Source organism: Synchiropus splendidus, chromosome 5 (genome assembly GCF_027744825.2).
Source record: "Synchiropus splendidus isolate RoL2022-P1 chromosome 5, RoL_Sspl_1.0, whole genome shotgun sequence".
Taxonomy (NCBI): Eukaryota; Metazoa; Chordata; class Actinopteri; order Syngnathiformes; family Callionymidae; genus Synchiropus; species Synchiropus splendidus.
The window spans coordinates 9,686,766-9,712,231 of NC_071338.1; the positions used below are offsets into that span (position 1 = coordinate 9,686,766).

The 25,466-nt window shown below is 41.4% G+C and overlaps 1 protein-coding gene across 2 annotated transcripts in view; it reads left to right on the forward strand.

Moving 5' to 3' along the window:
- Positions 1-25,466, forward strand: part of LOC128759023 (zinc finger MIZ domain-containing protein 1-like) — a 56,356-nt gene that overhangs the window by 9,314 nt on the left and 21,576 nt on the right. For both annotated transcript variants that reach the window (XM_053865609.1, XM_053865611.1), the window contains exon 2: positions 7,248-7,343. The gene's annotated coding sequence lies outside the window, so the exon portion shown is untranslated. The remainder of the gene's footprint in view (positions 1-7,247; positions 7,344-25,466) is intronic.

Consider the following 25,466-nt stretch of genomic DNA (forward strand, 5'->3'; position numbering starts at 1 on the left):
AAAACAGCGAAAACTTCCCTCATGCTGGGAGGAAACTCAACATTGTGAGCAATTGTCAGCAATAAGGGGTCTAAATCCCTGTGCTGGGGAGAAATGTGGCTTCCCTTCTGGCAGTTTTCAGAACTCTATCTCAATTAAAAAATACAATTATCTGTTAAAATACATAGGTAAAGGTGAGAAATAATTTTTTTTTTTGTCCTTCCAATAACTGAACTGTGACTTATAGTATAACAGTGTCCCTGACTTTTTCTAATACTCTGCTGCATGACTTGATTCTATTGAAATTGTTGCACTTGCAAGTCACAGGAGATGAGCGTGTAAAAGCCCATGTCCCCCATCACCAAGCCTGTTCCGACCTCAGCGGAGATCTTGGATCTGGAACAACCACATGTGTTTCCTCTTTCGCGACTGAGGAAACCACACCGAATTCCACAAACAGTTTGGGAGAGACCCTGCCACTGCAGGGCCTCCCCTGGATGGTTGCCTGTTGTGGTCAAAAGACACTTGGCATGACTGCAAAAATGCACCCATTTAGTTTTTTATTAAACAGTATGCCCTAGTGTTTGCTGTAGAGGTTTCCGCTCGCCGTTAATTTCCTCATACTTAGGAACCGCTGGGGAACAGGAAAGACTCATGTCTTTATGGGGAGTTTGACATAGTGTATCTACAGTACAGGCAATTTTCAATAGGGTGAATATTACTAGTTTCATGTGAATTCTCTGCTGGTGAAGTTCTGTAAATCTCCACGCGAAAGCTGTTTTTGTTCAAGGCAGAACGCTATCACAATGCATTTGCTGTAGTTTTGGATGCTTGCTTTTTATTCCTTTCTCCCACTGACAGTTTACAGGTTGATATCAAAGAACAATATTTTGAATTCCATTAAATAGTTCTGCTGAAGTTTGGCTTGTGTTCGGTGCATGATAGTTGGAATTTAACTGCTGGAGGAGGTAAAAACCTGGCATAGGGATAAGTTACCTGCACAAGACTTGCGCAAGACCACTAGTTATTCCAGTCGAAAATGGCAATACGACAAAAAGAAAGCTAGAGAACATTGACGTTGCCATCTGGGTGACTGAAATTAGATTTCTAGCCCCCTCACTCCCACTATTCACTTGGCGATTTAAAATAACAAAGCTGAGTGCACCTGTGGGTTGTATAGACATGAATCTTTTTTTCAGACAAGTCCAGAAGCTGCAGCTTGCAAAGTTCCCCCCCTGCAGTTAGTGGACAACACGTTCCACTGTGCTGCCTCTGGTGCTGGCTGGCCTACTCTCAAAGGGGCTGACTGAGTGCAATAATGACTCGAAAAAAGTCCTGGGACAGTTGCACACAGTCCAGTACTGCTCCAAACACTTTTTGAAATAAGGATCAACGTATGATTGTATGGAAAGCATTGCAAATAAATGCGTTCATATGGTTTATGTTTATTTATTTTAACTAAAAATAGTCCTTATTTTCTTGTGTGAAGCCTGAGGCTCCTTTTTAATGACAGGATTTGGGTTGTTCTTTTGTCGTGACCTTAAAAATGATCATAAACAGAAAAGAAAATAAGCTGCTGTGAGGGCACCAGGCTTATCTGAAACTGTTTATCTATAGACCAGACCTTAAATTAAAAACAAACTTCTCAATTACTTTTACTCAAGCCTGCCATATTTACCCAGTCAATATTTTGGATGGCATAATAGGCAAAGGGATGAGCCTCATAGCCTGCCTTATGCTAGTACTATAAACAGTACAATTTTTTTGTTTGTGTTTATGTATATCAAGGCTGTTTAAGGGAGGGAATGGAGTGAAGTGCACTCATCACAATGAGGCAATAAAAGAGTGCTCATATTCAACATTGCTCTCAACTCTCAAGGAGACACAGAAAATGAGATCTTCACCAGGAAATGGTCTGCTATAGTCACTGGAAATAATGCCGTGATAATTGCTTGTTCATGTGTTCATCTTTAAAACTGCAGCTGTAACACTGTTGTCATCTGACTGAGTTGTGAGTATCATGTCTACACACACGCACACACACACACACACACACACATCTTAGTGAGGACCGTCATTGACATAATGCTTTCCCCAGCATCTCCCCCTAAACCTAACCATCTAAAAGAATAATAATAATAACCTAGCTATTTTGTAGTTTTAATCCTCACACTGAGGCTTGGCAAAGTGAGGACCGGGCCTCACTTGGCAAAAAAATGTTCTCACAAAAATAGAAGTACAAGAAGACACGATCACACTCACAATTTGGGAAATCTGAATCTTGTATAATTGTTTTGATAGTGCCCCTGTATTACATTCAAGTTTCACTGCTACTATACAATTGCTAAATTTATAAATATCACTTATCAGTGTTTTCCATTATTTTTTATCCATTTGTTTGCCTCTGTTATCATGGACGTGTTTTGTTGTTGAATTAATCTGCATTGTTGATGACCTGATGTGCTGAGAAATGTAGCTGGGACCAAACATTCATTTCTCCAGCGCATGCAATGTGGTGTGAAGATTATGCAAATCAGAGACTGATTTAAGGAGCAGGACGTTTTGCACGAAGCCATTGTCACACGTGACAAATCAGAAAACTGATCGGATGACTTGCAGAGCCAGTACAGTATTAGGCTTTTTCTACGTCACGTGGTGTTTCGCTCCTCGCAGCATTGCCACATATCAAACAAGTCCAACTTAAAATCACTGTCAATGTTTAATAGTAGATCATATAAATGAATGCAACACAGCTGTTTGAAACACAATTGCAATGAAGAAATATTTTCACATTATCCACTCAAGAGTCCATGTCTCCTGATGTATCTGCCGATCGTTCCTCCCTGTTATCCACTCTGCACAAAGTGGCAGCTTAATGCATTGTAATGGTTGACTATTATTTACACCAGGGATAAAAACAGAGCAATGAGCAATTGATGGAGTAATCGACTCGCGCAGCCTTTATGCAGTTAGATGGAGAAGCCGGAGAAGCCACATCCGTCTGTCTCTCGAGTGGAACAGCTAATGGGGGCCGCTCTCTCATTAAGACACCTTATACTGAGGCACAGTCAAGATCACCAGCAGTTGCTAATTGAATGTCGTCTGCGTGTGCGCAATGAAACGCTCGATTTCTTCTCTCGTTTGTTATAAGCAGCTTTGTTTTCTTCACCAGTGAACCATTAGGATTTTTCTTGCTTTCCTCTCCATTTTTTGGCTTTCTTGTTGCCTCTTATTGCTCGTGCAGCTCCGTGGCTCTTTATTTGTCCTTGAATTCCACACTGTACACTGAATTTCCTCCCTCACTTCATGAGAATCTCCTGATAAACTCAATAGACAAATATTTGGAGATGCCACGGAAGGGCTGCTGGTCCGTCGTTGACCACACAACGTCTAAAAACAAACATTATCGCATACGAGTGCCAGGTCAATTGATCGTTAAAAACTTGTTCACATGGTAAATAGGGCACAAATTTGAGTCACACTCCGCAAATATGGGGGTGAAAACAACTTCTTGAAAGGAGCTGTGATTGATTTCCTTCATATCAGGTTAGTGATCCACCGAGGAGCCACATGAGTTGTAATTAAGACCCAAACTTTATTTATGAGCTAATAAGACGGAGATTGCTTTTGGGTTGTCACAAAAAAAACAACGTTTTAGCTGGTGTGTCATTGCACACCTCTTCCATGCCCACAGATCTCTTCCAGAATGTTTCCATCCTTTTACCTCTTTGATGACTCTGCAAGTGGTGAGTGGTAACCTGCTGCTGACCGGGCAGCTGTGGGTTAGTTCAACATCAATTGTGCCTCTCCTGGAGCCCAATTAAACTTGGCGGGTCCCGCGTGAGGGTCCACAGCAGTGACAAGAGGGAAAAAAGACCTATGATTTATATATATATATTTTTTATATTGTGACATTAGATAGCTTTAAGACAGATTGTAGAAGTTGGTTTCATGAATTGTACTAAATAGATTTGGATATTTTCCAGTGTTATGTGTTGTAGCTTGGTATGAATGAGCTGCTTTCACATTTACAGTTACTCTCAGTTTGCACCTTAACTCCTTATGACTATCTGCTGTGGGCACTGTATCACTGGCTGTCTCTCTGAGTGAGTCTTGGAATGGAATGGTGAGCTGTTCAGGGTGTGACCCTACTCTCCCATCTTGACGGCTGTGATAGGTACCAGAAGCCTGGGTTTGTGGAGAGCTAAAGTAGGGCTTAGCAATTTTGTCTGAAAACAAAAATCGTGATTTTGGGGTAAAACTACAAAAAAGTTGCACTGGGCACATTGACCCTCTGTGTTCTTTTAAATTGGCTTTATTGCTGCAGACACAATGGCAAACTCTTGTCATGCTTAACAAGGTTTTCAAATCCATGCTGCTTATTTTGTGCTTCAAGACACAGGAGCAAATCTGACTGGTACAGAGAGAAGCAGATCGTGCTGAGTGGAAGATCATCAACATGTTTGAAGAAGGTGTTGTCACACCTTATTTTGCGCTTTGAGTTGTTTTCATATAATTTGACGAATGTTATGCTGTGTCCTGGTAAAAGTGTGTTTCAACCCTGCTTTTGGGCAAATAACAAATACAAGTAACATCCGACTTACAACCGGGGTGGGTTCCCACCAATGGGTCGTAAGTCAGACTGGACGTAAGTCGAATGCCGACGCTAGGGTTATAGGTACTACTGTAGTGGTTGATCGCTGTGTGTGAGTGAGACGCTGGGATACTGTGCTGCCGTAACTGTCATATGTGTTGCCGGGCAGCTTCGTGCTGTGGTGCCAGACATTGAATAAAAAAAAAAAAAGCATCTGCTGGCTGTGGTCGTAAGTACGGGTGGGCGTAAGTCGAGCAGGTCGTAAGTCGGATGTTACTTGTAATGCCATAACTGTCATTTGATGAAGTCACCAGTCGACTGTAAAAACTGGCATTTGGTGCAACAACCTCAATAATAGGCAAAATAATTTGCTTGTTTTGCTCTCAGAAACTCTTTTCTATTTGTTTCATAGCAGGTTCTCTGGCAAGTGAGATAAGGGAGCAATTGCGGCGCGCGAGAGTGTGTACCGTGAACATCATTGTAAGGGAAAATCGAAAATCGATATAATTCGATTTCATGTGTTTCGACATCGTACAAATAAAAACGTCAGATTTCAATGAAAAAAAAAAAGATTAATTGTTCAACCCAAATACCAAGCAGTAAACAAGTAAACAAAAATGAAGATTCAGCAATAAAAATGAAGATCCCTTCATGTGTAATGTGGGTTATTAATTTGATCTCTATTTGTAGCCGTATTTACCGATCTTATTCTATTGTTAAAACAGCTGTAGTTAATAGACGGGAATGTAGACTATTATTAGCCATATATTGTATATTGGTTTCATACGTTTCTGTGTGGGCCTGACACTGGTCCACCTGCTGTGTGAATGTGGACACTGACATCAGCATTTGAAGAAGCTTCTACGCTGTCTTATGGCCTTGTTACTCAAAACTACCCCAACATTTTCTCCCTGCTGTCAGATTGTGATTTAGGGAAACACTCCTAAATTAGATAACAAGCATCTGTGTGTCAGATTTTCATGTTTGCAGCCGTCGGTGATTAATGGCTGCGTGTGGTTACTTGCTGCCAGTTGGTCTTTGTGTGGGTGCCTCCTCCTCCTTGTCCGGGCTGCGCTGCAGTTATTGTACTTAAACAAATCAATTCTGTTGCAGTTGAGCTTTTTCCTTCCACCCCTGTTCTCCCTTCCCCTCCCAACGTCATTATGAACTGTTTGCAGAGCAGAGCACATTGATTTTTCACAGGCCTGGAAAAGCTATTGAATAGCACTCTGGTATCTGGGGAGAATCTGGCTTTTAAATCTTAGGCATCCAATGCCAACCAAACACCCCTGTTTCTCCCTCCCAACTCTTTCCAAGCATTCACCCCACGGCGCTCCCCAACTTACTATTTTCAAAGAGCAACGCTTTCTCTGCCTGAAAATTCTCAATGATTGAAGAATGAACCATTCTGTCATTAGTAATTCCTGCCTGCATCCACCAGAGAATAGGATAAACTCTGGACATTTTTGGCAATTACTTAAACATGCTCATTGCGATTTGTATGTCTATGATACCAAACGGTGGACATTCATTGCTGCAAGTAAATGGTGCACAATGTTGCACCAAATCTCAACATACGTTTGAGCGGATAACATTATACAGTGACTCCAAAAAACAAAACTGTTTTCCTATATGATTGTCTCAGGATTGTTACAAATTCAGATGTTGAAAAAGATAAATATAACGGTCACTGACCTTGGAAATATGACGGCTGAAATGTCATCAACAATGGTGTTGTTCAAATAGTTGTGAATAGCTTTTCATGATGTTGTTTAATAAACACATTCTCACGTCAAATGCAGGCGTCAAACGCAGAATGCAAAATTAGGCTTGAAAATAAATGTTCGAAGGCTTGGGAGTGATCCACATTTTTTTCACTCCTGATCCAACCTGCTTTGTGTATATGATGTTTCTGCATGTATCTAAAATGTAGAAAGTAGTTAATAAAATGAATTAAAAGATGTGTCTGAACTTTTGACCTGTACTGTAGAATGTAAATAAAATACAGTATGCCACTTCCTCTACTCAGAAAAATTACATACCGTACACTTGTCGCATCATTACGTCATTTTTCAAAAGCATTTAGTGTTCACTCTTAGTTTACGTGTGTCGTGCGTTCCAACTGTGACATATATACGTACATTGTGAGGCTCCCTAGAGTGAAGTAATTTCATGCAGCGAATGTGTTTCAGCTTCCAGTGCTGCCAAATGCTTGCATGCTAAATGGCTACAAACAGTGGAATTGATTTCCTGAACGAAGGCATGTCTCATTGCTTCATGTCTCAGTGAGACACGCCATCATTCCACAGTTTGCAGTGAAGTGGCAGAGCATCTGAGAGGGAAGAAATTCAGCAGACAACATGAAGCTCAGACACTGTGGCTCAGAAATCTCCGCTGGTTGGCTCCGCCAAAACGTCGGCTTCCGGGCACAGTACCTAATCAGAGTGAAGTTAGCCCCTCACTGGAGGGAAGCACTGCCACAGTACTTTTCGGGTTTTATGTTTTGATTTCTGTAATCTGGTGCCCTGTGGAACCATTATTGTCAAGTGTAATATGTCCATTTCAATTTTGTTAAATACCATGTTATCATCATCATGTTTCTGCACCCTTATTGATGATGTTTGAAATTTAGTAAGTGTTAACACTATTGAAATTCCTTTGTTTTTTTTTGCAGGGAGTGGTGGTGCTGGATCTGCTGGGTCTCTTACTGTGGTGTGGATGGGTGGGGGGGTGTTTGGTGTTGAAGAGTCCTGGTTCAACGTCAACTTAGGTGAGTGACTCTTTATTTAGTGCTTTAATAAGAAGTGGACATGGTTGTTGTCCATGAAAACTGTGATATTCTCTCGGGTCAGTGGTGAGAGAGATTTTTCGTATATCACAATGTGTGTTCATTTGGAAGAGGACAGAGGTTTTGTAGTGCGGCAGTTTAACTCCCATGAGGATCTCCACTTTGTTTGGACATTGTAATATGTTGTTTTGTTGCACAGCGGTCGGCTGCTCCGATGTGGCGGGAAGCTCAGGACAGATGTTCCTTTAGCAGAACTGAGCAACACTTGGCTCCAGAAACGTGTTGTCCACTGTTGAATCTCAGAGCTATCTTTTCATCTCAGTGCTCTTTGTTAAATCTCACCACCTGCCCCTCACTGTACAAAGACCACACTGAAAAAGGTTAACAAAAGCAGCAAGCGATTTAAGAGTAGCGTTTGATGCTTGAGATTCCATCTCAACGTCTTATTAACTTCCTCATTATCATTTAAAGCAAGTAAATGGTTGATTGCATTTTACAGTATTATGAGGATGGCAATATATTTCATCTAGAAAGGTGCAAGAGATGAAGAAATCATATTGGATACGCAAAATGATTAGCATAATAATTACATTATGTAGCGCATTTCATTGGTGAGGTTTTTGAACGTATTTAAATGAAATTTTCAGGAGCTGTTGATATGGTACCGATGATTAAATGTTCATGGTGTTCTGGAGTGAGGTCTTCTGGATTTCAGGTTTTAACAGAATCATTATTTGTGCTCGTACGTCACTCACTGCTGCTGCTCACGCGCCCTGCTGCGTTGGACGTCGGCAGTGCTAAACATCATTGGTGAACTCTTTGGCGGAGGCATGTGCTTCCCCAGTGCTTTTCTAGTTTCGTGTGTGGGTTATTAGAAATTTGGTATGATATCCAAATATGGACAGTAAGCCTTTCTTATTCTGAGGTGTTGCCATCGTTGTCAGACACTTCTAAAATAAGGTGTGGAAGGTAGTTCACAAGTGTGCTCCGTCATGTCTGACTCTCTCCTTTTGTGGGTTTAGGTTAGGTAGCTTTGCTGGCTGTGCACTGTCTCCTACTAGGTGCTTAATGATTGATTTCTCTTTGAGCTGAGTGTTGTTGAGTTTAAGTGGAGTAGCCAGAGAGGGGCGGGGGTGGCACAACATGCAGGGAAGTGGGCAGCAGGGTGGAGATGAAACATTTATGCACTGAGGGACTCTTTGCAGAAGGGGAGCAGCTGAGCAGTCAATGGAGCAAAGTAGCACACTTATATTAGCTCTTATGATAATTTTAAGAGATTAACTCAAGTCAGGTTTCTTTCACAAAATACATTAAAAGCCTAATAGGTGCACTGAGCAATGTGGTGAAACAAGCTGCTGCCTGCTGTGGCACCTCGTGGAAGTGATTGTTTACTTTAGGAATTATCTGATAATGACTCCCCCTGGTTTTCAGGATGGGTGGGCCGAGGGGGGGGGTCACTGCCACTGTTAACTGGCATAAAGTGACGGCGGAAGTGAGTTGAACTGCTCTCTTTTGCTGTCACTCAAAATCCAAACGTGCACTCTCACCTTCCTCTCTGTCATGTGCGTACATACACGGAGGACGAGAAAGGAGAACTTCCTCCCGGGCGGATGTGTCACATTAATGCTGTTTATGTGAGACAGCCAGTCACATGTCTGCGATCCTGTGCTAGGCTGGCGTTCAGCCCTGAGCCAGCGAACGGCAGCTGACTGCTCTGATTCACTTTTGTGCGCTTGACAATGAAGTGACTGAGTGCTAGTCAATGCTGGGTGTCCATCTCGGCCGAGTTACTGAAGATCTCTCTTTGGCTTCTGTGTCTTAGTGGAGACAGGGCTCTTTTGTTTTTCATTTTCTTGTCTGCATTGTTCCCTCTTTCATTCCGAGATGTGGAGGCCACTTTGTACCCAAGTCACACACTTTTCCAGAGGATGATGGGGAATTTTAAAAACATCTAGTCACAATAAATACACTAGTGGCATAAGGCCTGGTCTGTCTGTACCCATTTTACACCCATCAATGTGTATTTATTTATTCATCTTTTCTGCCATTTTTTTCTTCTCACTACACCTCCTAGATTCTCTGTTGTACGATGAACCTTGTAGTTGCATCTTCATGAGAGTCATATCTTAAGGGCTTGAGAGGATAGCAACCAGATGTTTTCCCTTGTGTTAATAATTGAATGCAACCTAAAGATGAGACTGAAGACATCACTGAAAAAAAAGGTCCACGAACGCCAGAGGAGGAACAGAGCGCTCATTGACCTAAATGTCAGGCTTACATCTTACATTACAGTTCCACCATAGATACTTAAGACAAGGTAGACATGTCAGGGAGCTCGCCTGGAGGCCTGCATCGGTAACCCCCTTATCTGCTTTCCAGCCTTTGCTCTCTGTGACCTCATCTTGACTATAACCATGACCTTCAGTACCATGAATGCTACCCCATCTTGACTATCTTTTTTTATGAATGTAGATCAGAGCAAATACTTTTCTTTTCGAAATGGAAAATAAAAGAGCCTCTGGTTCATTTCAATCCCCTGAGATATTATTTAAGGGGCTGGTCAGTGGTGTGAGTCCTTTGTGGTGTTGTGATTGTATGACTGAACAAGCAATAATGGTCAGAGTCAGTGTGAAGCTGCATTACAAATCAAGAAATCAGAGTGTTTAGCTGTTGAAGTGCTGGGCTATTGTGTGTAGATAGGCAGAAGGAACAGCGATCTGCGATGGTGCATGGTCATAAAACTTTGGCCTGGTCTTTATAGATGGGAATATGATGGCAAAAAGGGTACAGACTTGATGGTCCCCCAGGCATCAATTTTCCGAGGTGACAAAGGAGTGCCGATTTGGTCAAAGACCTTTGAGTCATGACTATATTATTCCACTCGCAATCAGGAAGATGTCAATAGAAATTTTCGTTTTAATGCCATTTCACATCTTGTGGAGACGTCACCGCCATATATGCTTCAGGAGCTCCATTGTTAGCATTGATTCCGATGGTCACAAGCCCTTCTCATGACATTTGCATGATGCCATTATTTAGAACTGTACACAAACGCCAAGATAACCAATGTTCTGTGGAGCTGCGTGACTGTGATGTGACGTTTCTGCTTCTTGAGATGATGCTCTGTGGACAGACTCGGTTAGTTGTGTGATAAGTAGAGGATGTAGACCTTTCCTTCGTTGTAGTGAAAGTCATGCCCTACGTAGGCGTCAATGTCAATATGTTGCTCTCCAACTCGGCATCTTATCAAGACCCTTGAGCAAACATGAAAACAATCTGTTCTTTGTGCCTCCAGTCATGTGCATTACAGGAGCTGCTCCTTATTGCAGCTTAATAAACTCCTGGACGCACTTATTTCCTTCTCCTGTCTCCATCACGTAGCACAGACGAAAAGTAATTATTTTTGGGAGTACTTTATTTAGGGGTGGCTATCTCAACAAACATGACAGAATGTGTCACTGCAAGTCTAATTATGTATTATGCCAAATGTTCTGGAGTCACTCCAGCGCCACTGACAACCAAATAAATGTAATACATTGTGTTTTCTTAAATTGCCATTCCAGCCACTGGAAACCTTTTATTACAATTGCATGCCTGCTGACATATCATACATGTACGAGCAGCCTTTCAGTTCTTAGCAAGGTTGAAGTGGGTTTGAATGAATTTTGCTTGACTGTCAAGAGAGCCAGCGTAACTCTAGCTATGTTCTGTCCTTCTTGAGAGCTTGACGGATTTCATTCTCATCTCATCCTTAGACCAAAATGTGTCCACAAAATAGTGGGCGGAGTGAAGAACTTTTATTATTTCTTCCAGATGCATTTTAGTGTCTTTATTGCACAGGAAAAAAAATGAATTCTTTCTAAATATTTGTGAATTATGTTAAGATTCAAAAGTCGAGGAGGTTTTCAAGCACAAATCCTGTTCCAATATCACCTTGGACCAAGTACAGGAAACACATAGTTCATAGAACGCTTCCTCAGACAACAATATTGATTCTGAAGTCTGAATTAAAAAAGGTTTTTGCCGTCGCCCCAGCCATGACACTACTTCTTACCTCCACCAAGGAGGTTTTATTTTCTACGACATATCGTTTGATATATATATTATACATATTTGAGCCAGATCGTTATTTCTGATTCTTTTTTGAATCAGACTGTCATTGAAAGATCATGTTGGGGTGGAATGAAGTTGCTTGGCGAGGGTTTGCCCTCTCTGAATGCTTTTCTAGTGTGCCTTGACCCAACATAATTCCAGAATCGTAGACGTTGTTAAACTGAGTAGATTTCCTGTCAGTATAAAGTCATGTAAAAAGAGCTGCTTTTAACCCCAATTACGGGGACAAGTGGGTCTACCCTGGTAATTTCATGCTGTGTGATTGTAGTGATGTGGTATTTGGATGCCTGTCAAACAACCCCGCAATGGAGTTGGGTATTTATCAGCGTCTGATCAAGCAATGTTTTGGCACGTACATAGCAAGGTTTTGGAGGAATTTGAAAAAGATGACAATCTGTTGTAATATGATCTGAAAGATTAGTATTCACTTTCACTTTACGCTTCAAAAGATTTAAAGTTGCTCTGTTGTGAATCCATGTCTTCTCAGGTGTTCAATATCAGTTAGTTAGAAATGAATTGTTTTTAATGCATGTGATAGATAATGTCAACAGCCTTACTTTTCCACTGCTGTTTATTATTATGATTCATTTCGGACGTAGGTCAAATAATATTGTAATCAACCTGTTCTGTTTTTCCACCTGCTCTTCCTTGAATTCTGTTGAAGTATTCACTTGCTCTGTGGGCAGCTTTGCCCAAGATAAGGGCAACTTATTTATGAACAGTGAAACTTTAAAATGATGAACTTGAAAGACCCATATTATAAGTGAAAGAGCTTTTGAATATGTTTATCCCCTTCTTTCCCTTAACTGACAGAAAAATCTGTTTTACTCGGTGCTCATGTTTCCATCCTCATTGGATGTCAGATACGTACACCAACTGAACCTTTCTTGTATTTGAGCTAAGGATGTCAGACAACCATGAACTGAAGCGGAAAGAGGTCTTCTCTGCAATTCATTTACAACAACAAAAAAAGTCAGACTAGAGGCATTTCGGTATTAATCAGAGTAAATAAGTAAGTAGGTTTGTTGCTAAAGCGATGGGACACTGATCTTCTGAAACAAACTGCCGTCATATTAAATGATGTTCTCACCGATGTATGAATCAATTGTTCATAAATGCAGGGGGTAACCTCTTATTTTGCAGAAAAGGGCAAGTGCGGATCTTTATCTGGTCAGATGAAACGCAGTCTAAGATAAGAAATTCCATTATTTGTTTCATGGTTGTCATCAGTAGTGAATCAAAGTGGAAAACAAACATCAAATACCGATCTGTAAAAAGGAAGACTCCAGACTCAAACAAACTTGAGGATTATCAAACATTTAAATATTATGAACTGAGATATTATATAAATATGTGGGATGATCCCTTTGATTCGTTATTATTATTGTTGTTTAACATAAGATAGCAAGTCTCATAGTGGGGCAGATATGCACAAATCATTTTCTTAAAGTAAATACATGGTTATCTTAGTTGTGCTGTTGAACATTAGAAAAACCTCATCACAGTCATGCGTTAATATAATCATAATATTAATAATATTTCTTAATGACATGGGCTCGCATGAGGATATAACATAATACATCAGCATGAAATGATTTTTGTTAGTTGTGTTGCATGAATATTGGGAAAATATTGGTTTGTTTGAACAGTAACACAACACACTCTCACACACTGAAGCTGGTTGCCTTTCTGTGCAACATCTTTTCCTACCGTCTAAGTATGACAACCACCACCGCTCCGGCTTGCCAGTCTTTACCGACTTCTCATGTAATTACTCCTGGAAATATCCTTAAATAGATGCTCACGTCAAAACAAGGTGTTTGTTTCCATGTGAGGCTGATAAAAGACAGTTGCTTGCAGTGTGTATGTGTGTGTGTGTAGTTGGAAGTAGGTCATTGATTTGCAACTTGGACACTGATTATATGCTGGCCTAGAAATGGGCTTTAATCTGTGTCTCATACTAAAACAGCCTTTGATAAGTGGATGTTATTTTGAGGCCATAACAACAGAGCATCACAATCCAACACACAAGCACATATTTGATCTGTCTGTCAAAACATGATATGTAGAGGAGGCTTTCATGCGTACCCTGTTAAGAGGTTTGGATAGCACTAAACCACCAAGGCTACTCACTGGAATATTATAACGTGATTTTTGTCTACATTCTTATCCTACTTCCTGTAGATTGTGCAATTGTTAAATTTGTGTTAAATATCCAATTATGTGCATTGCATGTACAAACAATGGATGGAGGTTCAGAACACTCTTTGGGAATGAAGAAGTAGGCACTTCCCTGAGGGTCATCCAGCAGTAGCGCAGTCATACTAACATCATGTCTAGCAAATACTTAAGTTCCCTGTGGACGTGGGTTGAGATCACACCCAACCAAGTGAGGTTATAAAAGCTAGGTGCCAGTTAGCGCTGGTGCCTGGTAAAGGTTAAACAGTAGTATAATTGACGCTAGACTGCTGTTACAGACCTGAAAAAAGTGTCTTTCCCCACCGAGATTGTGGTGTTTCATCATTTGGAGGATGCCCTCTGCTTTTTGTGACTCAATAACAGGAAGATTAGAGCCTGATAATTACTACTTCTATCTTAACCTGAAAGTGATAAAGCATCTGTTTGGTCCTCCACTTTAAGTGTTTTTAGGCAGTTAACATTGAGAACTCACTATCAGCTTGCCCTCTGCTGTGGTAGGAATTGGCCTCCCTGCTTCCAGTCAGGAGGGCAACTCTTTTTCATGTAATGCTGCCTTTTTTCTTTTTGAACTGTCTGTTTGCTTTTGAGAAGCCCTTGGCTGATTTTTTAGTTGAAGCAATTGTTTGGTCTTTCACACGTGCTTGATTCCTAATGCCATGGTGTTGTGTCTTCTTCCTTATTCTCAGGTCTTTTGTATACTACTTTTACTTGTGATGGTTTGCATTTTCCTCCCTTAATTTGGGTCTCATTTATTAATTACCATGATAGTCCGATGCTAAATATGTTAAACCACACAAGTGTTTGTTTTTACCTGCAATGAAATGTGAAACACAGCTGGCTGTAGCTTTTACAGAAAGCAGAGTTTTTCTTCCCCCAACAGGAACTGGCCAATTTCCTGAACGTGTTTCACATGGAGGAAAACCTGACAGACAGGAGGTTAGAGAATTCTGCCCAAACTTAATGAGGGTTCAAATCTCTGGTTTTCTTCAGTCCATTCCTTTCAATATTAATTCTGTTAGTGCAGACGCATATTTCTTCGCAGCTTGTCCATCTTTGTAGATTTGTTGTGTTCAAGTATAAACTGGTGTATTATTTTATTGCTTGTCATTTTAGTGAATGTAGAAATGATCCAGAGGGAGCGTTTTATTCCGATTGACTACGTCCACCCATTTGTATGATGGAAATTCTACAATATTAAGCATTAATTTTGGTGGTCAAGGAAGTGAATGTGGTGAAGACTGTATTGTAGATTTATTGTAGTCTGAAGGAAGTCCCTCCAATTGTCTGTGTGGGTGGGTGTATGTGTGTGATCAAGAAGACAGTAGACCAGAAACAGCTTCAGTAAAGAGGAGGGTGAGAACGGCACTGTCAGCACATGAGCTTCTTCCACTAACTCTAAGCCATTGTGGCCTCAGTGAAGGTTAACCCTGCGAATCAGAGCGACAGGAAGTGAACACAGCCTTCCCTCCACATCCATGACCTCTACCAGAGAACAATCATGGCCCTGTGACAGACGGTCCGAACAAGAGAGGGAGGGGTGTCACTAGCCTCGCGCTCAATCCTAGCTAGTGCTCTTTTCTGCCGCACCTAAATTCTTCATCGTAAAACAGTGGTATTTATTTATTTTTGCAGCTTAAGAATATATAAGTCGGTGAATGAGTCTCTCTCTCGGAAGCAGATGAAGTCAAACTGTGGCGGCAAACTGGATGGGGCGAGAGAGGCACAAGTGATGGAGTGGGACGCCTCTGCTCTCTGGAAGTATTAAGATGAAGTGCTAAAAGCCCAAGGGGGTGGATTTCTTTATTTTGCTCAATCTTGGCAGCAGACACCAGAGCAGTTTCACACTTTGAATTTCTGATGTGCACAATTGTGTATCCATTCACAATTAAACCAAAAAATTATACAGTGTGGGATGTCTCTTCACAATTGAAGGTGTTACTATTATATTTTCTATTGATGATGATTATCATTTGTACTGTTGTATTTAGGCATGCACCGAACATTCGGTGACTGAATATTACGAAAAAAAGAAACTGAAATAGTGCCGTGCGACACAGTCAAACAGCCAGCACAGCAGCCTGAACAATGGTATTTGCTTCAAATCGACATAATAAATGTGTTTTTCAGGTACAAAACTGTTCCACGCAGGTGAAAAACGCTGACCAAACTCAAGCCATTCACCAGGCAACTCGATCCTCCAATTTCACCGGTGACAGCACCGACTGTGCGGCTCACTGCCCGGGCAGCTGGTGACCAGACAGGACCGGTTCAGTACAAGTCAAAATGATTTTGACTTTCTGACCCATGTAACACACATTTCCTCTTTCTTTGGTCATGTCTTTGTTGTCCATGATGTCAAGTATCAAGTCCGGTTGGCTCCGACGGTCGTCATGGCGACTCTTCGGTACAGCGTGTGATCCAAAGTTATACAGTGTTGAAGTTTTAAGTTCTTTTGTTGGAGAGCGAGAATGGAATTGCAGTGTTCAAACAAGTGTTCAACAAAACTACCTAGAGCCTTCTGTTTGCATGATTTGTTTTAAGTGTAAGACATATTCCATCATCTAAATATTTCCTTTCTTGGAAAAACATGTTTAATAATGTACTCTATGCTATTAACACAGTACTTAAAAGATGGCAAAAAACACAACATATTCTGTATTTGGTATTATTTGCTATTAGCAGGCATTTTAAATTTTATTCAGCTTCATCCTCAAATTTTAATTTTGGTGTATAACTAATTGTTTTGTTATGATGTTGTGCAAAAGTAAGACAAGAAAATAACTGATCTGATCATTTAATGTAACTGGGTTATGTTGGAAATATTTCAATAATTTGTAGTCTTCATTGAAGTACAAAATTTGCTCATTTAGAACTTGATAACGTTATTTGTCATGTGATTTGATTTTGTAATAAGGATTTTGAATTGTAAAGATAGTTGTGGACACCCGGTTTATTATAATTTATATTCACTTCATCTCACGTTTTTTTCTGACCTCAGCTTTCTCTTATATTTCATAGCGTTCAACTGTCAACCTTGAGTAAGTTATTTTCATTGGTGGAGCAATTGTGGACATTAACCAACATCTACAATCAGATTTCACAAGACTCGGTGAGTCTAATGAAATAGAGGCAACAGAGGATTTAGAGATGTAAAGGGGATGTGTGGATCAATGAATTTTAAAAGGGCAATGCGATCACATTACTGCCTGGTAGAAGAGTTCTAAATTGAAACATATGTAGTGTAATCTTTTTATTCAAAGAAATAAAAATACAGAGAATAAGAACAATGAAAGTCAAATAGCATACAGCAACAAAATTAAAGTAAAAAATATTAGTTTAAGGGCAGTTGTGTTCTTTTTTGTGAACCCCTATAATGTTGCTTGCCCCTTCTGTTATCAAAAAGCGAGAGCCATGTTTGCTGCAGCATTAGTTTTCATGGTGTTGAAGTGTTCTTAGATGGTGTTGAGTTCCTTTTTAGACTCTAAATCTGTCATGTTAATCCATAAATCCTGATTGGATTGAGAGCAGAGTGGTTTCCAGACACATTCAAAAGCTATTTCTGATGATTCTGAATCTGTGATTTTCTTTGATTGTTGTCTCTGATCTGTGCCACGGACTGTCGACTTACACAAATGATGTGCAGTTGTGGACTCTCCAGTCTATTTCCATGTCTTCCTTTTGGAAGTTGACCCACTTTTGTCCAGTAATGAGTTTCCTTGAGTGATAAAAAGTATAAGGTAGTAGTGTAATTTGATGGAAATAGTGCCCCAAACTACGATGCTTGGATGTTTATGTGTCATGGTTGCCTGTACTGGTGGCCTCCTAATTTGGATTTTCTATCTGCATCTTGCTCATCAGGGACATGTTCTCAGAATATTTGTCCAATGAATGTTGGATGTTATATTTTTTGCTTTTGTGGAAGAGCAAACTTGTTTGAAGACTAAATCAACTCGAAAGGCTTCAGTAATCTTTTTCTCACATACTTTTGAGGCACTTCAAGGCACACACAGATATGCTTTGAGCCGCCGCATGTTTTTAAATGACCTGTTTGTTGAACTGTATATTAAGATGTAATGACTTAATGTTATACACCACCGTCCTCTCCCTGTGGTTGTTTTTTGAAGAAAAAAAAAGATTTCAGTTGTTTACACTACAAACAAGTGTGTGACTCCTGCAGCATGGTGAAGCTGCCTTTTGTCCCGTATTCACTATTGTAGAGGATCCAGAGCCTGCCAATGGTTCCCTCCATCTTGTGCGAGGTTTACTTTGGCACAAACAGCTTGTTCACAGGTCTTGAAAAAAAACTGCATGTTTGCACTTTCACCGCCTCTGTCGGTCCCAGTAGAGTTCTCAGCTCTCCAGAAATGTTTGTCCTCTGGCGGCTTGGGACTGATCTGGACTCTTTCCACGCGTGCCTGGTATAAAAGATTTCTTCATCAATGAAGAGCCATTAACTCCATTTTGTCTTAACATGCGCTTCAAAACCGAATTCCAGTGGATGTCATTAATTCTGTCATATTTCTGTTTGTAGCGTGTGTGCGCGTGTTATCGACTCTCGCCTCTGCGGCCATTGTGTCAGCTGAGCAAGCTGCTTGTTTTCAATCCATTATTGACTAATCTCATTAGTGGAGGACCCTAACGCTGAGCCACAGACACCCTCCTCCCCCTCCTCCAGTTTGGGCCCACGGAGGCACTCAACGTTCGGATTAGGATTTGATAACGTCGTAATTGTAGCACTTTTCATAACATTTGATTTAATGAATCATTTAATTTACCTGGGCTTTGTTTGAATTTATGGTTTATTGTTGGCTTCAAGTGTCAATCAGATCACTCTGCAATCGTCTTATGTTTGCTTCGGGCCGTTTAATCCTGGTTTATGTCCGTGTCGGCTCCCCACAGAGTCCATGCTTTAGCTCAGACGGGTGAGTGCCACTGTGCCATTGCAGCCCTGTGACACTGGTTGGAGATGAGAGTCATAGTTGCTTTGTTTTAGAAGTGTTCTGGAACTGTGTTAGTAATAGCTGCAGATCATGATGCATCACTTCACTGTCAGATGTCGCTCGCATACTGGGGTTTGATTCATGCACTCGGGTGCTGCTATGCACAGTGTTGCGTCTCTACAGTGGACGAATGCTCAGTGATGTCACTTAGCTGCAGTGTAGTAGTCGAGACCACCTACCCAGGACCAGAGCAGAGACCAAGTCCAAGACTTTTGAGATTCTAGGGACCAAGACCAATAGAGGAGGTGAGACCAAGACCAAACTGAATAAGCATATAGTCAAAGAGAGACCTATTTTTTTCTTACTGCAAAAGAAGCTGTGGTATTATTTTCAAAATGATCAATGACTGAAATGAAAACTAGCTGTATTCAGTCTGGTCTCGGTCTCGTTGATCTTGGTCTCGCCTCTGTCTCGGGCCCTCAAAGTCCTAGTCCTGCACTTGGTCTCTATATGCTCGGGTCTTGACTCGGTTCTGGGTGGTCGCGAATACAACCCTATTTAGCTGGATGTTTGCTGTAAAGTGCCTTTGTTGTGCGTGGCTCAAAAAAAGGTAGAACATAGATGAATGGATATCATTTAGGTAAAGAAGTAAATCCAGTAGAGTTTCTGGACTTGCTGACCTGTGAATGTTAGTTTGCCCAATTTCCTGTACCACATGTGATCTGTTGCTTATGCACTTTGTGAACAGTGTTCTGTAAATGCTGTATAATGTTTGCAGTATTATATCATTTGCACAACTCATTTCCTAAATAAGCATGCAGGTGACTTACAACCCACTTCTACCCCATTTGCTCCTGCTCCTCAATAATCCTAGCTGAGCCGCAGTTCTTTTGGATTTTGAACACAAACAATTGTCAATCTTTTTGTTAAATTTTACCATTTTTAACAGTCATTATTATTATTTTTAATCAAAGTTATTCCACCCAGCATGAATTGTTCTTCCATTCTCAGTTGTTTTTTTAGTGCCAGTCATGCAGTCTGGTTTTGCTTTTTGAGCTCAACACAGTTTAAAATCTGCTGGTGGCTTTTTCTTGTCTGTACTAACACACATATTTTGCAGTAGGTTCATATCAGGTCCCAATGTCCACACGCCTGTATTTGACGGAGGCGATTTGAACCCTGCTTCAGTTGTTGGCCAGGTGACACAACTCTGCAGCAGAGAGAGCGGGAACACTGCAGAGAGATAGATTCATGGCCCAACCTGGCTGTAATTGCTGATGTTTCAGCACTTTCAGAGGACTAAACGGCAGGATAGAAAATATTACACTTCAGGCAGCATGAATTTCCTCTAACTGCTCTCTTCAATTTTCCTCTCTCTCTTTGCTCTTGTTTTTGACACATCAAACGATCTCCCGACAAGCCAGAGTCAGTGTTTTCATTTTCCTGTCAAGCTCCCTTCACCCAGAGTGAACTGCTCAGCAGTGATGTAGATTTTTTTCTTCTTCCAAATCCCAACACATTTGTCCACACAAATGTGCAGGCATAAACATGTTGAAGACTCCCACAGGACAGATTGTGATCACGGGATTAAGCCACTTTAATATGGCGGTCGGGCCACCCTCAACTAGCGTGTAAATTTGCAAGCTCGCGATTCAGCTGGACAGAGCGATGGAAGAGGAATGGCAATAGTGGCTGCTGATGGTGAATGAGAATGAGCTAATGTGTTATGTCGCAGCATTAATTGAAAAGACGGAACAATAATGACAAGCAGAAAAGTTCAATATTTTGGACTAAAATGTAAGTTTTCAATGCTGTGATGAACCATGAAAGTCAGTGTGGCAGCAGTGCTTCTGATAAATACTGATTCATTGGAATAAAATAAAAAGTTGAGTAAAATGTTGCAGATGAAGCATTTTGAATGAATGTTTTTAGTTATTTATTTAATATTTGGTCAAAATTTATAAAACCATACACTCCAGTGGTTGTCTTTTGTGTGTTTCACACAGCACTATTTTTTTCGTCTGGGCTAGAATGAATCACCATCAAAACATTGCAGCGACTTTATACGCGAGGTGCCTTGTTCACCCCGCACTAGATAATCACTAGGAAAACGGAACACCACCAAAATCTAGTCACTTCTAACCAATGATGAAAATCCATTCACAACTTGATGGGGAAAAAAAAGAAAGAAAACAAAGAAGTGAAAACGCCTAAATTCAACTCCTTTTTATTTGTTGTTTAACTATTGTAATATTCTGTTGAAGACTAATTTACCTAATATTTAATGCCAAGTCTCCAATCCAGTTCTGTGGTTTCACTACTCACGCTGTCTCATCTGTTGAACCCTGACATTTCAAGCTTTCAAACTGATGCTGTAAGAAAAGATGTTCTGTTGTGAAAACATGTGATCCATTTCATTCGTCAACTGGTGCTCGCATTTAGATTTTTTACGCATGAGCCAAAGCTGACTCTTCTCTTCACAAAGCTTTTTTTTGTCTCAAGTCATAATGGACTACTGTAACTAAAGCACTTCCATGCAATGCAGAGGGCTCGGCTTCATGGTAAGGAACCGTCACATGTCTCCGTGTCTAGACCCTCCCCTCACTCACACATGGAATTACAGCTGTCTGACCTCTACCCCCTCCCCCCTGCCATCACACAGCAGACCCCCCTGGCCCCATAGACACGCTCGGCTCACTACAGAGGGGGAGGAGGTCGGACCACGCCAGTCAAAAGCCGTCTCCTCTCCGCGGATCAAGCATCCGCCAGTCTGGTAATGTGTTGTCATTGACCAATTAGGAAATCCAGATCAAACAAGCTCAGGCAGCAGCTTCTCGCTGCCCGTCTCTAAGTACTCTGCTCTTTTTAATTGAGCACATTTGTGGAATCAGAGGCTTCTCCCTTGGGAGATGGCACATACTAGCAAGCTGCGAGCACACAAGCTTATCACACAATCTGCTGATGTGGAATAGCATATATTTTACTGGCAACTGCCATGTGTTTAAAGAGCGGAGAGATCGACAATTTATAATCCATTATCTCAGTGACGGCCATGAGGCTTGTCCCAGTGTCTGCTAATTTAATTCACAGGTCAGTCTTTGGCCCGGATATGTATCGGGAACATACTGTTGTTCACAGACTAGCACGTGTTCTGAAGTGAAATTAATAATATTTTCTGTTTTCCCCCCACTAATATGGTTTATTTTTGTAGAGTAGAGTAGAGTAGAGTATTCCATGAACAGCGTAGAACTCACTTCATGTACTTCCCATTCTAACTCTCACAACTTTAGCTTAGCTTGCTCTGTGGTTTCATCACTCTGTGACCGATACAAGGTCATCTGTCTTGTCCCAGCTGAGTATAAGATCCATAATCAGGTGAACAAGCGGAAGGGTAGTCCAAACTGCCTACACCGATTCTTGATTCTTTAAGAGGAAGAAGACTTTTATTTCAATCCCACATTGAACATACAACTCTTTCATTTCAACATAAACTAAGGGATTGAAATGGAGCAGAGAGAATAACCTACAATTTCTGCCCCTTTTTGGATGGTTTTTCTTTTCCCAGACAGATTTTGTTGTTTGTGTATGAAGTCTGTTTTGATACATACGAGTATAACATTCAGTGAGCGAACAAATGCTGACCACTTGAATATGAATAGATCATTTGTCTTTTTGACCGTGTCATTATGTGTAACTCACAGTCAATACTCCTCACTCTTGCTCAGCATAATTTGCCTCTTTCTCAGCTTTGCAGGGAAGCAAACACGTGCCTCTGTCTTCATTTCTAAGTATGATATGCACTATGTTTTGAAAGAAGCATAGTGGCCTGGTCATCTTGAAAGGAACATTAATTAAATTACTTTTCACTTGCATCACAACATTAAAGAAACAAATAATAAAAGTAGTGGCTGTTACAGTCGTTCTATTAGTTTTGAAAACATTCTTCCTTTCATGTATGGAACATTCATTTTGTGCTTGTGAATACTAGGCCTTAAAGATGATTCAGATTCTCTCCTCATATCTGTTTTTAAAGTCTACCGGCCCGAAGCCGCTCTGCGTATGACAGTACTAATGCTCCTTATTTCTATAGTAGAGTGTCACTGGTCATGCTGTTACTTTCCGTACCGCATCTGACCCAAGCTTGAATGTCTCACCCTCTGCGTCACCCTCCTCCCCTTTCACTCACAGTCACAAATGGTCAAAGGTCACTTTCACAATGGAGACAGGGACGGCCTCCATTCGCTTGTCCAGACAAACAGGCCCATTAAACACTCAACAGTCAGCGGCGGCCGACACTGAATACACTTGTAAGACAGCAAACACACAAACACCAGCTCCTCGCAGCCATGTATCTCTGTCAATCCTCCCACCATTACGACCAGTTCCTGTTTCTCCCAGACCCCTTCATGGCCTCTCCTGCTCTGGGAAGCAGCTATTTTAGCAAACTGGATTATATCAGGTATGTCATGCTGGACATGTATGAAAGTCTTTCCCTGACCGTTCACAGTACTCAAGAGAAGAGAAAAATGTTTTTTTCCGTGTTGCTGAAATATACCATCTAACATTCCATTCAATAGAATGAAAGACTAATTTTGAACTGGTTTTGGCCATAATAATGCAGAAAAATATATGTGTTGTAGCTGCTCACATATATATGCAGTGGACAGTGGCTAGCATGGTTATAACTACTATAGCTGTGGTGTAAACAGGTGTATTACCAAGTGTGATGAAATGTGTTTAATCCTCCGTCACTTATCTAACGGCAGAATCTTGGGCTGATCACTGAGGATGGGATCATCAACATTAGCTACTTGTTAGTAACATGCTTGTCCATGTTTCACAACGCGCAGTCGTGTGGCTCATCTGTGATGTCTCCACCGCCCCGGGGGATTTGACCCTCTCTCCTGCCTCCCACCCCTTGCCATTAGTGTATGGCTGGAAGGTAATGAAGAGTAGCTGTGTGCAGGAGAGCAGGGATGAAGGTTAAGCCATATGATGCTTTTCATGTTCACATAAACCATCTTCCACAAGGAGAGATGTAACACGGGGGAGGCGGGGCAGCGCTGAATCGAGGATGCCTTTGTCCTAGCCGGTGATCAGCCTCTGACAATCTGTGCGATGTTTCACTTGGTTAGAGTGTAGATATTGCTTTATGATGGCTTTGCTTCTATTTTCCGTCGTCCTCATCCAGCGGCGGCTGCAATGGTTAGGGGGAGTGGAGGGTGGCATCCAGCAACCCTCCCCTCTTTCCGCTTCCTTTTCTGTTCTAATCTGGCTGCAGACGTGCCTGATGGCTTTGCAATTTCTGTGTACTGACTGAAGTGGGGCTCACTGGAATTCAGGAGGAGCTGTCAGGGAAAAAAGAAAGTGAGAGGGTAGAGGGGGAGGGAGGGCGGGAGAGGTAGTGTTGGTTTTGTATGAAACAGAGTGGGAGATGGAAAGAGACAGACGGAAAAAGGGAGATTGGACAGCTCCCGATGCAGCAAAGCTCCTATTTGTATGAGCGAGTGAAGCTGCCCTTCCTCACACTCGCTCCTAGATCTGCAGACCAAACTGCAGTGAATAAAAGAAACCCATTTCCCAGCCTGTTACAGAGCCGCGTGGGGAGGTGTGTTTGCGTGTGTGAGTCCATATGTGTGTGTAGCAGAGAATTGGGGGAAGGGAGGAGGCGGTGGTGGGGGCTGGGGTTGTTAGAGGGAGGGAGGTGAGACAGGCAGTCCATATTATCCTCCGTGCCAGCTCTGGAAGGAGCCGAGGATTATGGCACATTCTGTGAGGCAACAATGGAGCTGGTGCCGAGTCATTCACGTTTCATTTCTGTGGTGCCAAGCCACTCACCAGGTGGAGGGGCAGCCAGACACCTGCAGTCCTCCAGGTGTCCTGTCCAACCTCCACTGTCCTCCGCACTGAAGGGCAGACATCTATATGCATGAGACATCTGCAGGAGTCAAAGCTCATTAATATTGTGAGCGTCATGCCTTCTATTAATTGGCCCAAAGTCCACAGTTTAACACTTCTGATTCATAGTTATTGTTTTTTTTTTGTTTTACGCTCAACAGCTCATCGTTCAGTCTTGGTAAACGTTATGTTATGAAAAGACAATTGCTTGGTTTCAACCCACTGACTGCTGCGTGTTATATCATAAAACTTGGAATGAGAAGGTGGTAAACCTAATAAAGCATTTAATGTGTACGCGAGTGTGACTTGTTTAGCGTGACGCAACATAACACAGGTGTGGTAGCAGTTATTATCAATTTCAAACTTTACTATTTTCATGTAAGTTGGCGTGGAATAATTATTTTTGTGTTGCATGCGTAATTCACCGTTGCTCTCTGTTTGGTTTATGTTGTTTTGATCCATGTCATAAATGCACAGACTACCTACTCTTGCATCAAAAAAACATTACCGATGATGGTTCCCTGCCAAAAATCTGTTGCAGTCGAGGTCAAGGTTGCAACTGATTGGCTGCTGTCAAACCTTATTGTGCTTGTAATGTTGTATTTTGGGCTGAATTGTGCCTTACTGGTCTGGGTTACTTCTCAGCTAATGACGGAGGTGCTGAAGATGCTATTTCTCTGAAGAGCCTGGTCAAAGTGTTTGCAGAGCAGGTTTTCTTCAGACGGCTGCCTTTCCTTTAGCACTGCATTTGCGCTCCCACCCACTCTCCAAAAACTAAAAAAAGGATCCCCCTTCCCCGCCTTTGGAAACGGAATGAGCGACAGAAAATGAATGAATATTAATTAATGTTTGTAATTGTGTTTTATCACCCACTGTGATCGAGTTTAACCGCTTCTACTTTGTAGTCATTGTAGTCGGTATGACATTTTGTACCACATGGCTAAAAGTCCACTTC